The following is a 14,115-nucleotide window of genomic DNA, read 5'->3' as shown; positions in this document are numbered from 1 at the left end:
TAATTTGGGGGTTTTTAAAACATGCTTTTCATGTTCCTAAAATGAACAGCTAAATAAATAAAGCATTAGTTTCAGAACAGAAGTATCCGCTGTAGATATAACATCCTATTTCTCAGTACAGGCCTAAGTAATGATTTTCTGATTTAATTTTCATCAGTCACAGTAAACAGTCACCGGAATTCCCAAGCCAATCACAAATAAATAAAAGAAGAAATACACATCAGAAAAAAAAAAAAATCCCAACAACTCAGGTCAAGTTGCTGTTTGTTAACATGAAACACAAAACCAGTAATATGATTATTTAAGCTGGGAACACTTTTGCTTCAATTCACTGCTGAGCACCTTCTCAAGGACTTAACCACATCTCAAGGACTGGAAAAATCCCCATTTTATTTTGCTTGTTTAAAAAGCAACAACCATCCAAATTAAAACAGGAACTTTTAAATACTGGCTCCCAAAGCACGTCTGGGGTTGTAGTAGCTTTTGGAGAGAAAAAAAAACAACAACAACAAAAAACGTTAGAAGGTTAGAAGGGGTTATGTGCTCGTTGCCATTTAGCAGTGGAATCTGCATGGGTTTTTTTTCTTTGTTTGTTTGTTTTTTGTTTTTTTGGCAGCCTGCACTCCTATCCCTCAGCTGGCAGGTTCACTCTTGGGATGTTATAGCAAGAATCTTGCCCCGATTTTCTCTTCAATTAGTTTCTTCTCTGATTCAGTCATCGGTGCCCCTTCCCCCAGCGCTACCCCCAGCTCCTTAAATGCTGGTGGTCTTGATGGCTCTGTTCCCAGTTCCGTTCATTGTACACTCTCTTTCTCTTTGCAGGCAATTCCAGTAACTTCTGATGGTCACCTAACGTCTTTCTTCAGCCCTGACTCCGCTAGGTAAAACCAGGCTGCGTTTTCAACTCTCTACAGGCATCTCCTCTTGGAGGATCCTTAAGAATTTCAGATGCATTATAGCTAAAATAAAATGTAGAGACTGGCAACATCTGTTCTTTTCTCTGACCTCTTTGGGTGACAGAAGCTATTATCCATCCACTTTAAACCCTTTGCTACCGTCTATCACATCAATAGAATGCTAAGTACCGCCATCCCTTGGTCTCAGAAATGGTACCAAACTAAGGCTCCTCCTTTCCATTCACATGCTCCCACTGCCTTACACTAGGTCACATCACCTCTTGTTCTGATGAGCGCAACGGTTTTCCTCTTTTCGTCGGTTAATTTTTTTCTGTAACATCACCGGACCTTGTGTGTGTGTGTGTGTGTGTGTGTGTGTGTGTGTTTCTTTTTTCTTCTAAACAACAAAGTGGATACTATCTCTTGACAAAAATGTCCATTGATTCCTTCCTGCTGCTTGCTGGATGAAATCCAAATCCTTGCTGCCTAAGAGCTATCATAATTGGAACATAATATTCCTTTTGTAGCCCATCTCCTGCCACTTCTTATCCTGCACGATCGTAAACCACAGTAACTTACTCCTCATCCTCCACGCACACTGGGTCCGCCCGGCTGTGGCTTGCATGTGTTCTTCTCTCAGTAGTTTTCAACTTCCGAATAACTCAATCACTTCTTTGATAGAAAGTTCTCGGGGCGGGGGGGATGGAAGTTCGTCAAAGCACATTATGGCCGTCAGTCGTGCCTTCGCAATTTGGGGATGACCCAGCAAGATAGAACGATCGCCGCTGGAGGAAAACGTTGGTTAAATTATGCGTCAGCCTTTATAATGAGAAGGCAAAGAAGAAGGAAATTTCAATGCGAAGTAAGTTGGCTTGGAGGTCTCAAGCGAAGGGGCGGTCTCTTCCCTGCCAAGAAAAAAAACGCATGTGAATTTGTAGGGGAAATGTACGCGATTGGCCAAGAACAAAACTGGATGAGGAACCAAAGGGGAAGTGATGAAGAGAAGAGTTTGTCAACATACAAGGATGCGGAAGTCGATCCTCCGTACGTCTAGGCTATTACGGAACCCGGAGTCTCTCTCCACACTCCGGTAGCAACAATCTAGGCCGCAATTTACATTTTACATTTGTGTTAGCGCGTGGAATTGGCTAGTGAAGGTGTTAGGGGCGGTAGATCAGAGAGAAACAGACCGAGCACCAGCAGCGGAGGAACAGGCAGGCATGTAAAATGTGCAACAAAGGGCAGATAGAAGCATTTGTTTCAGCTTTAAACCAACGTGTGTGTAATTAACAGCTCTAATTCATGATTTAATTTCCCCAACATATCACTCTTTATTGCAAACCCTTCATGGTACATTGTGATTCGGCTGTGAATCAGAAAGATGCTGCAAGATAGGCCTGACATAGTTTCCTCTGGTGTCTTGGGACTAAATTTGGTGCTGGTGACAGGCGGCACCCCAAGAGCAAAGCTCGAATCCCCTCTTTACCTCAGCAGTGGGTCTATAGAGGAAATTAGCTGAACATTCCAGTACTTTCTTGTTACGATGACGCTGCTCAGGGACTAGTAGGTCCATTTTGGGAATTGTGACTTCTTTCCCGTTCAATTATTAGTCTCTCTACCAAGACCACCCAAAATTGCCAATTAGCACGAGTTGTAAAGGGATTCATGCTAGATGGATATCTGTATTTGGCTTCACTTTCTCATCCCTAAGTCCAAACTTTCACATGGTAATAGCTTCTAGTCCCTTCTAAGGAAACTAGATGTGAAAAAGAAAGGGAAACTGACTTCTCCATTTCTCAGAGGGAAAACAAGAAACACACACACATCTAGCCAACCCCCAAATCCCGAATTTCTTTAAATTCTACCAATTTGGAGGCATAGGATATGATCCAGGCTAGAGAGAGAACATACCTTGTGAGGGACGAAAAAAAAATACTGAGATATCACGAAATTCATTGAATGAGCCTTCATTTTTCCTGGTCACGTGTTGTAGTTTCAGAATCCAAAATCATCTGCAAAGTACATACGAGCAAAGGAAGAAAACTCGGTCATAAGGAAGCATGAATTATTTAAAAGATGACTCTACTCACACAAAAACGAAATTAACAGCACGCATTTCTCTTAATAATTCAAACAAAATTCTCTACTTTCCGTTAATCAATTACATGTTTTAAATAAAGTATTTTTCTTTGCCTGAAATATTCAAGTGATTTCTTCAAATATCCACTTTGTGTACACACAGGCAGAGGTACACATTTGAGTATGTTCTGTAATTAATTTTGAAACGAGAGAGCAATGTCCCGATAAGTAAAGTAGTGAGTCCATTATCTGAACAAATGGAACCTGGATGACAAACGCGGGTGAACTATTTTTTCCCTCTTCTTAAACACCCACCTATTGCATAAGCAGAAAAAAGATTATTTCCTTTCGTAAAAGAACTTTTTTCATTTTGTACATCTGCAGGCACGAAAGAAGCCATACTCAACCACAAATTAGGTCAGGGAGCCGAAATAAACTCAGATTATAACAGGCCACAGGTCTGCGGAAAATATACTGTCATTTGGGGTTGGATTTTTATTTTATTTTTTTTACCGTAAAGCAAAGGAAAAGTCATTTTATGATAAAATATCATACCATCTGTTCTTGTATGTAAGAAAATTTGGCTGAACTGATCCAATTTACAACAAGTTAAAATGGGTAGGTCTGGAATTCCTTTATCCTCAACCTTCAGTGGTTCAACGTTGTAAGAATAATACAGCGAGGGGAAGAGGAGAAAACATAGCAACTCTGTGTTAAATTCTTGGCCCAATTTCTACCACTTTGTGGCTTGTACTTGCTATGTTCTGGGGGAACCCACTTGGGACTGCATGCTTCTCGAAGAAATCACCTCCTATCTCAAGTTAAGTGGGTACTGAAGCCAGGTGGTCCACGGATGCCTACATTTGAATCTAGAACGTAGGTCTAACTTGGAAATACTCATAACCACAACTTCAAAATGGCAAAGGGTTGTCCTAAGTCCCAAATTTCTATGATTCTGAAACTGACTAACGCTATTAAGATAGCAGGAAATCGCACTTTTATTTTGCATGAGACATATGTTTGTTGGGTCTTCCCGGCTTTGATTACGGTTATACCCAGTGGTTGAAGGATAGCATATCTACAACATCCCCATTGTATTTATGAATGTATTTTGATTTTCTATGACATGTTTTTCAGTCCAGGGGAGTATTAATATCCACGTACCTATTACTTTTCTATTAAATGCAGTATATGTCAAGAATGAACAAAATCTCTAAACATATAATTAAAGGATTTGGTGGGGGAATAGAACATAATGATGATGAGTCTATAGGGAATTACTTAAACTTTTATAGCTTTATATCTACTTTGTTTTTTCTCTTCTATAATTGTATTACTACACTTAGCTTTAAATTTGTTTCATGGTTATTTATTTTTGAAAGAGAGAGAGAAAGAGAGCGAGTGAGCAGGGGAGGGGCCGAGAAAGACGGAGACACAGAATCTGAAGCAGACTCCAGGCTCTGAGCTGTCAGCACAGAGCCCGACGCGGGACTCGAACTCACGAACCGTGAGATCATGACCTGAGCTGAAGTCGGACGGTTAACTGACTGAGCCACCCAGGCGCCCGTGCAATACTTAGCTTTAAATGAAACCTTAAATTTGCAATGTCATCTAAAAACAAAAGACTCTTTTTTATATTTTAGGTGGATGCCCCTTCATTCTTAAATATACACACACCTACCCTAATTTTCAATATAACTGCAAAATACTTTTTACTAAAGTTCTCAGTTTTTTAGGATCCTGGAATAATCCTACATCTGAACCTACAGAAAGTCCTTCGGCTCAAAGCCCTGAAATGTCTGACGTTGCATATCACTCAAAAAGGCCACTGCTCTAGTTTTCAAAACTTTAGAAAACTTTGCTTTGCCTCCTTTTGATCCCAAGATGAGATAAGCCAGGCAAAGCGTATACTCAGGGTTTTATGGTACGTAGGTTGTCTCATTGTAGGCAAAACCCCACACATAAAGGCGAAGAGAAGTGGGAATATTCTTTGAATGTCGGGATAATTTGAAAGATAATGTGAATAATTTAGATCTGAATTATCTGGTTGAGCTCTAATGCCAATTAAGTTAACCGAATAAATTATCCGAGGCTGATAATTTACGGTGAAGAAAAAGAAGCGGAGTTAAGGTAAATACCTGAAGGGTTCATTTACAAACTCAGTTAATAATGTTTTCAGTCCTAATTACTGAGTTTGGCTATATAAATAGCTGATCTATTCGCTGGCTAATTATATAATTGCTTAATTCTGCACTTCAGGTTGTTGAAAGAATTAAATGAAATAATATATTTAAAGAATCAAGTAGTCCTTTTTTCACACACTTCCCTTTCCCCCCCTCCCCCACTCCATCCTTACCATAACCCACCAGCGGGTGGGCAGGTCTCCGGTAGGAAACACAAAAGAAAACAAAGCAAAAACAGACAAAAAACCACCTGTGTCACAGCATCATCTAACACTGTGCCATTTCATCCCGTGCACATTACACCATCGTTACTGTGGTCACAAGCCGGTCCCACAGATACAGTTACAGCCCAGAACTCCATCTGGAAAACCAAAGCTGAAGAATAAGCTTCTGGAACATCAGTGAGTTAAAATGTCCTGTACCGTATTTGACAAAGAGGCTACCATTTTGCGGATGTATCACATACGTGGTCTAGTGTAATCCTCCTAAAAATCCTCCCAGATGAAAGGAACGGTTTTATAGAAGACACGAAGTTTCAGTGAGGTAAAATAACACACTCAAAGTCACATAACTGTGAAGTGGTAGAAATAGATACTACCCCAGGCTTTCCTTGCCTCAAAGCCTTTTTTTTCTTTCCAGTACGCTGTGCTTCCTTCGGATGCATTGCTGTTCACCAAATGGGCAGAGCGCACATTTTCATGGATAAAATATGTGTCGGAAAAGAAGATATATGTTTGGCTACATTTTATAGGGTGGCTCGCATCCTTCGAATGTTAGGGATAGCGGCAAAAAAATGCCAATAGCCTGAATTTTTCACATTGGCCTTTAAAAGGTGTTTATGTGTTTATTTTGAGAGAGAGAGGGAGGGAGGGACGGGCAGAGAGAGACAGAGAGAGAATCCCAGGCAGGCTCTGACCACGCTGTCGGGGCAGAGCCAGGTGCAGGGCTCGAACTCACGAACTGTGAGATCATGACCTGAGCTGAAATCAAGAATCCCACGCTTCCCCAACTGAGCCACCCAGGCGCCCCCGCACTGGCCTTCAAATTAAATTGCTGTTCTGTTTTTGCAAATTAAATTGCTTTTCTGTTTTTGCAAAAAATACCGATCGGTGAATTTAGTGCTTTTAGTGCCTACCGAACAGTGGGTCGGCCTCAGATGAATTGCTCGCTGCGGTATAGCTGTTAGGTTCTGCATGATTCTAGTGGTGCTCTTGGGACGACGCACAGACTCCCCTGTGATTGTGGGGAGGGAAGCCCTACAGAGGAGAGAGGAAAGAGGGTGAAAAAGAGGACTGGGGGTAGTTATCCCACATTTGAATCTCAATGAACACTTCTTTGGCTGAAGGGTCGGAAAAGTGGGTTTACATTCCAACAGTAATCCTCGTTAAGTGTGCCCCTCATCTCTCTTAATTTGGTTTCCCCATCAAGAAAATAAAAGCAGCCTGGTCCACCAGGCTGGGGAGGAGGACCTCAGCCCGTGGAAGGATATATATGAACGCTGCTCGAAACGTAAAATAAGAAAGCCCTGTTCAAACGTGCAGATTATTAGCGCCTGTCTGTTCCGTTCTTGTTGCCAGGCAAAATCCTTGGCCCCTTGCCCTGAACCACAACATCCTCAAGACAGGCATGGTGCGGGGTAGAAACCGGAAACAGGGCACTTTCACATTATTTTAAAATTTGTTATGAAATTTTGCCAAAACTTTATAAATACCAGCCAGGGCGATGGGGTGTTTGTACAACATTCTTTCCACCTCATGAACCATTGTTTTTTGTTCTGAACGCAGAAGTTAAAACTGCACTGAGTTGCCGTTGCCTGGCTGGGGCCAGCTTGTGAAATGCCCCAGATGTAATGCTTGATTCTAGCCAATTATCTTTAGTTCCTCTCGTTTATTAGTGTTAAATTTGAATTACAAGGGGAAGGGTGAGAGAGTGGAGCCCACACTATACTCGAAACCTTTTAAGACAGTGAATTCATTTGTATTATTTCGTTATCCCTCTTTATAGCTACCATCGGCTGGAGGCCGTTGGTGACACTTTGGGATGACTTTAGACCCACTCTTCTTTTTCTCTCGCTGGGCATTTGTTTCCCAAAAGCAGAAGGTGAACTTTCCCGTTGCCACGTTCGAAACGAGCAAAAGAAACAAAACAAAACAAAAAAAAAACTCGCAACAATCTAAAACTCGTAGTTAACAAAATAAACTGCAGATAAATCCCCTGAAGGTCTTGGCAGCAAATGTTTCCCACTAAAAAAGGGACTCTGCACTCATAGTCTGAAACAAATTAGGAAGGAGGGGGAAAATCAACAGCTCTGGGGTGAAATTGGGGTTGGTGCTGCCTCATCATTTTTTAACCAAAAATAAAACAAGCAAATTTTGTTTAACTGCAGGTCAAAATAAAAAAAAAAAAATTAAAAAGTCCCTCATCTGTTCAGTGTAATTACTAACAGAGGACACTGTTACCAGCTGCAGGGTTCAGGGATAAATGGAGAGAACCGTAATTTTCTCTCCCTGGGGTTAAACCTCCAAACTTTGAGTCTGTGCCTCTATAGTATGCTTTTAATATACCATGAGAAGCCAAGTCAGAATGTTTTTAGAGTATGTCTCTATCCTTTTGCTCCAGAATGAAATAATTGCGTGTACATACAGGAGTTCAAGTTCTGGAAGGAAAAAAAAAAAAAGTATTTCTCCAACATCCTCCATCATGATGCCCTACCCTTGCCCTAATGATGACAGTACGGTCCCCAGGCTTTTGTCACCAAGAGATGGGTGAAATTGGCTATACTTTAAACTTGTCAAATGTTGGCAATTTCTTTCCAAATGTTCTCATTTCAGCACAATGAGAGAGAGGTTTTTTTTTTCCCCTAGTACTTTTCCCTTAATTTTTAAGCCCAAGTGTATATTAAGGAAAATTTGACCCATATGTTTCTGATTCATTTAAACTGAACTCATTGAACTTTTTTTTTTTAATAAAACATTTTTGGTGTCCAAAAAAAACCCAATGCTGTTCTTTAAAAGCATCTTTAAAACCTTATTTTTATCTGCAGAAGAATGTCAGATTTGGGCTGAAAAGGAAATGGAATCTGAGCTTAAAAGTCTCACCTTTGGTTTGAGATTGAACTCATCAGGTTCCTGCGGGGTCTGACGGGGAAATAGGAAAACTGTGTTTTTTCACTTTTTCACTAGGCTTTTCTCACCGGGGAATTTCCCCTTGTCATCAGGATCGAATCAGAGAAATACGGATTAACCGAAGGGTGTAAGTACTCATTTCATAGGAACATGAGCGATCATCTGGATTTGTGGAGTAACACGAACTGTCCAAAACTCTTACGAGTGTATATCCTGGATTGCCTTAACCTCCTCACTGTCTTTTACACTTGACCCAGACAGAAGAATAGACGTGCCCAAAAAGGACATCTCGCTGGAGACTGGACACAGGTGGATCGAACATAGGTGATCCTGAGACAGGAGGAATTCACAGAAGAGCCACATCGGGGCAAGCTACGTTCTTCCCCTTCTGAAAATGAACGGCTGGGGAGTGTGCTCTTGGGGTTCAGACCAAGGTGGGCTTCTTGACAGCAACGAGAAGGGTATTTGCCCTTCTCTAATTCGGTATCACCATTGCAACAACTCCCACCGAGAAAAGTCAACTGTATTTTACCGGTTCAAATGCTCCTTCTGGGGAGCGTTTAGAATCCAGATCTGAAATGTAGGTGACATTATATATAATCATAGATTTGGATTGCATCTATGTCGATCAAGTGAAACAAACAAACAAACAAAAAAACATTGAGCAATATCCCCGGTCTTCTCCAATTAGAGTAGACAATCGCCCTCAGTAGCCTCGAGTTTTACTTTGCCACCAGTAAATGGCTTACAATTACTGTAATGCTTCAGAACTAGAGGTATCAGGTGCAGATCATGGGTTTACACCGAGATCCACGATTCTGACAAGGTGTGAACTTCCGTTTCCTCCTCTGCGCGGTGGGGACAGAAATAACACCTAGCTGGGCTTGTTACAAAGTTGAAATGAGTTAGTACGCGACGATTAATTCGATATCTGGCCCAAGTAAGGACTCAGTAAATACTACTACCATATTATTCAATTCCAATATTTCCCCACATTTCAATAGTCTTGAAATCAGACCGTGTTTTACAATAGATGGCATCTTGAGGAGCCTGGGTGGCTCAGTTGGTTAAGCGCCTGACTCTTGGTTTTGGCTCAAGTCATGATCGCCTGGTTTCATGAGCTGAAGCCCTGCATCAGGCTCCGCACTGGTAGCATGGAGCCTGTTTGGGATTCTCTCTCTCTCTCTCTCTCTCTCTCTCTCTCTCTCCCCCTCTCCCTCTCTGCCCCTCCCCCACTCATGCTGTCTCTGTCTCTCTCGAAATAAATAAATAATTTAAAAACAAACAAACAAACAAACAAACAAACAAAAAACTTCAGATATTGACATCCACGATTTGGAGTAAAACGCTGGTTCAGCAGAGCCTGGCTCTGAGTGTAAGAAGCGTTAGCATTCCTGAACTCGTTGATTTTGAATATATATCCACCCATACACGCCCAAGCACGACAGATGATCAAAACTGGTATACTTAGGTCTAAAAGTGCCTGCTCAATAAGTACAAAATAAACATCTCAAGTGAAAAGAGAGGGCGGGGCGCCTGGGTGGCCCAGTCGGTTGAGCGTCCGACTTGAGCTCAGGTCATGATCTCACGGTTCGGGAGTTCGAGCTGTGCTGACAGCTCGGAGCCTGGAGCCTGCTTCGGATTCTGTGTCTCCCTCTCTCTCTGCTCCTCCTCCGCTTGCGCTCTGTCTCTCTCTCCAAAATAAATAAGCAAGTAAAAGAGATTAAAAAGCAAACAAAAGAAAGAAAAGAGAGGGCTCGGGAGGATGGAGGGCTGTGTTGAATGAAGTGTCCGGAAAGAGATCTGGCGTGCTCGACTAGTTAGTGGATACTGGCTAAGTCTCCTCTACAGGATGCACTCTGAGTGGTCTAGCTCCTACCTGCCGGTCTCCAGGTCTGCTCCTGGTCTGCTCCAGACCTGTCGTCCACCCTGCTTTGCAATCCTGCCCAGGCTCCATCCACGAGCGAGGTCTTCGCATACGATGACACCTACGTCTGGATTATTCTCCCCTCCTGAAATATCGAGGCAAGGAGTACACTTTCATATTTGGGGGATTCTTGGTAGCAGGGCATAACCTTGCCTATCTTGGCTGAGCGCATTCCAAGTTCAGCTCTCGACTCGAGAGTCTCTGCCTCAGCCTTCTCATCTCTAGAGTGGGCATAATAATAGACGATCCCCGTCTCATGTGGCTGAAGAGAAAAAAATACGTCTAAGTGCTCTGAACCACAGTTCGTAGTGAGTTTTCAATACGTATTGCTTTTACTATTTCTTGGGACATCTTTCTTTGGCTTGATCCTATCCCCTACTTTAAACGCGCATAGCTCCTTGTATTTCTTCACAGCACCTGCATCAGTCAGAATTTCCTGTTTTGCTGCGTGCTGATGCGACGGATGTGTGTTTTGCTGGCTTGATTTCAACTGCATGAGGGCAGACGCCACGTTCACTTTTACTCAGGGCTTTGTCCTCAGAAGACAGTCCAGTGCCTACAGGTAGAACATATTCAGCCAGTACCTGTTGAGGGAACGATACTGAAAATTACAATAAAGCTCCTAGTTTCCGGTGGGTTTGGGATGCGAATCCATCATCCAGAAAACGGACGTGGATGCGTTCCAGAGGGATTGGACAAAACTGTGATAAAAAAAAAAAAAAGAAGCGTCTCTAGCCACCAAAACAGCACTTCCACCGACTGAAGCAAAGTTAGAAAACGATTCAGGGCCAGAATTAGGAACAAGAGGTTTTCTCCGTGGGTTAATGAATTCATCTGGCTTTCTTTGATTGCTCTGAATGTATATTTTTACGCTCTTCAGTTCAGCCGAACTCCAACCTTTCTCGAACAAAGCAAAGCTGATGTGAAGTCCCCATCTGTAGCACCTCAAACAACTGTGTCCCGTAAAACTGTTGACATAAAGACTTGGAAATGAAAATCAAAACAACACGACCAGCCACAAAAAGCCCTCCTGGATTCTCCTCACACTTTTTTCCAGCCCCCGTGTCTCCGCACTCGGCTGAACCTTTTGCCATGAATAGCTTTGCTCTGTCCTTTTAACAATAATATCTTAAACTTTTATGGTGCCTTATAGCTAAGCATCTCTAGACATTTTACAATAGCATTAAAACGAAAGCCAGGTCTTCTCTCGGAATTGCCACGGGGTCCACACTAAAAGCCAGCAGTTTGTGTCTTTGTCCTGAAAACCAGAGGCGGCCTGTGGGCCGACGAAAGAGAGGACAATCCTCATCTCCCTTTTCTGGCTGGAACGCGCCCTTCACCTCGTGATGGCAGGAGGCAGGAGAGGGAATGAGTATTCGCTGGCATGGAAGGCTTGTAACCCAAGGATCTGTGCAGAACAGCTCGGGCCGAATCAGAGCTCTCGGTTCCCATATCCCACATCCCTCAGCCTTAGCTGTTTTTTGTATTTTTGAAAAAAACCAGATTCGTGGTGGAACACTAGATTATTTGTAAGTGCAATCAAATATTTACATAACAGAAAACTAATTTCCTTATTTAAGCCGTTTCAAAATTTGAGCTTGCATATGTGTGAGAATATTTCTCCCTTGGAAATCTGTTTTCACTTCATGTATATGAGTGAATATACATGGAAAATATATACGATTCTATATTTTATATAAATCTTACATAACTTTATATCTATCTATATCATCCGTGTATCTAAATCTCTACCCTTCACAACATTGTGTAAAAAGCCTACGCTAGGATTCACTGGGTCATAACCTAGTTTTTTTTTTTTTTTCCAATTACAATGATCTAATGGATAAAACATAAGATTCAAAGCCAGAGCTACATTAGCAAAGTGAAGAGAGAATTAAGGCAATTATCTCAGTAATTAAGGGGACCGGCCAAACCTTTTTTGGCAGTGATGTCTAAATAAGTTGAGGAAAATGTGGGCTGGGGGAGGTGGAAACACTCGCATTTTCTGAATAAAAGCCTCCTTTGGCCAGCACGCTCTGATAATCGAACCCGGAGTCACAAATTTGAACTTTTTCCTCTTAGCCAAAGGAAGGCGGAGGCTTTGGGTCATTAATAATTGATCACTTAGGCAAATCTCTCTCTGCGCAGCAGAGAAGTAGAAGTAGAGTAGAAGAGGGCGGGGAGGAATCCTGTTTAACGACCCCCGGCTTTCTGGAACACACCAGCACATTCCATGAAGCTTGGCCATGTAGAATAATAAAGCTTACCTTTCTGGTGGGGCTGCAGCCAATCCCCGCACAGGGCGGTTTAGGGGCGCTCTCTGTGGGGTGGTGATGCGCGCTGTAGCCCCGGCCGATGGGGATTTCTTAAATCCCTTTTACGATGCCTCTTCCGCCAGGGCCCCTGCGCTTAAACCCACACCCCGGGGGTGATGCTCTCCTCCCCGGCTGGTGCCAAGCTCCGAGAGGGCAGGCCCCGGGCACAACTGTTTGCTTTGCCTCCGCTTTTACTGCTGAGCTCAAGTTCAGTTGTGGCTGCCTTTAAAAACGACAAATGTGTTCTAATTTTAGAGCATCATAGCAATAATTGTTTTTATTTCGGTGGTGAGGAAAAGTGAAGGAAAAACAGCTTGGGACTTAATAACCACCCTAGCCTGCAGCCTTCGACTTTATTCATGCGATTTTTTATTTTCGCTCTCCCTCCCCGTGCACCTTACCATCTTCTTTAAGGCACGGCCTTAAATTACCTTTGCAAAGGTTATATGTTTATTTACAAAGAGCTGGCTATCAACGGGCCTCGCCAGGCGAGAAGGGTGGCTTCTGGCAATAAACATCTTCCGCTCTCTTAACACCGCCGAGGCCAACTGAATAAGGTAATGTTTAGTACTTCAGACATAGTATAGTTTATGGCTTCATTAACCACCTGACCCGGATTGTGTGCAAATTTCATGAAAGTATGATGTATATTTATTCCCCGAGGTATGCTGCTTGGCGGTATTTTATTCTTCCGGGGAAATTGTAATAATGATCCTTCAGGGTAAGAGTTTTCACTTTCAACAAATTAGGAATTCAGTCACATATAGGCAGTGTATTTATGGAGGACACCCCTATGCACGAATTATATATATATATATATATATATATATATATATATACATATATATATATATATACACACACACATATATACATATATATGTGTGTATATGTATGTGTGTCTATCTATATATATAATTAGTGCATATATATAATTATATATATACATATATGTGTGTGTGTGTGTCTATATATATATATATATATATATATAAAATCATGTCTGAGATGTCATTGCCATGCCAGCTTACAAAGACATCTAAGTGAAATAAAAAAACAGCAACAACAAACCACAAAACAAAAACAAACAAAAAGAATCCTGATATGACAAGCTAGCTTACAAAGTAAAAGTGTTATTAGGGCACCAGATACCTGGTCATTTCAGAAAACACTGTGTATATATAAATATATACATGTACATTAAGTTATATATATATGTGTGTATATATATATATATATATTTATTTATTTATTTATTTAATGTTTATTTATTTTGAGAGAGAGAGAGGAGAGAGAGAATGAACAGGTGAGGGGGTAGAAGGAGAGGGAGAGAGAGACTCCCAAGCAATCTTTATGCTCTGTGCAGAGCCAGACTTGGGGCTTGAACTCATGAACTATGAGATTACGACCTGAGCCGAAGTCAAGAGTCAAATGTTTAACTGACTGAGCCCAGGCGCCCCTGGATATATTAAAATTTTTTTCAATGTTTGTTTCTATTTGAGAGAGAGAGAGAGACAGTGAGTGAGCAGGGGAGGGGCAGAGAGAGAGAGAGAGACAGACAGACAGAGACAGAGACAGCATGTGAAGCAG

General features: G+C 41.9%; 1 long non-coding RNA gene across 2 annotated transcripts; it reads right to left on the bottom strand.

Moving 5' to 3' along the window:
• Positions 1 to 596: 596 nt before the first annotated feature.
• LOC109273373 (uncharacterized) lies at positions 597 to 12,752 on the bottom strand. Of its 2 annotated transcripts, none has more exons than XR_002083003.2 (4): positions 12,478 to 12,752; positions 10,163 to 11,178; positions 6,294 to 6,414; positions 597 to 1,801 (listed from the first exon to the last, which is right to left on the bottom strand). It is a non-coding gene; the product is annotated as an uncharacterized LOC109273373 (long non-coding RNA). The 2 variants fall into 2 exon arrangements; XR_008416981.1 differs by having other exon boundaries at positions 10,163 to 10,295; positions 12,478 to 12,747.
• Positions 12,753 to 14,115: the final 1,363 nt, after the last annotated feature.

Source organism: Panthera pardus, unplaced genomic scaffold, assembly GCF_024362965.1.
Source record: "Panthera pardus isolate Hobbes unplaced genomic scaffold, ASM2436296v1 HiC_scaffold_24, whole genome shotgun sequence".
In the NCBI taxonomy this organism is placed as follows: domain Eukaryota; kingdom Metazoa; phylum Chordata; class Mammalia; order Carnivora; family Felidae; genus Panthera; species Panthera pardus.
The sequence above is the reverse complement of the archived record's forward strand: the minus strand, read 5'-3'. Positions and strand labels throughout refer to the sequence as shown.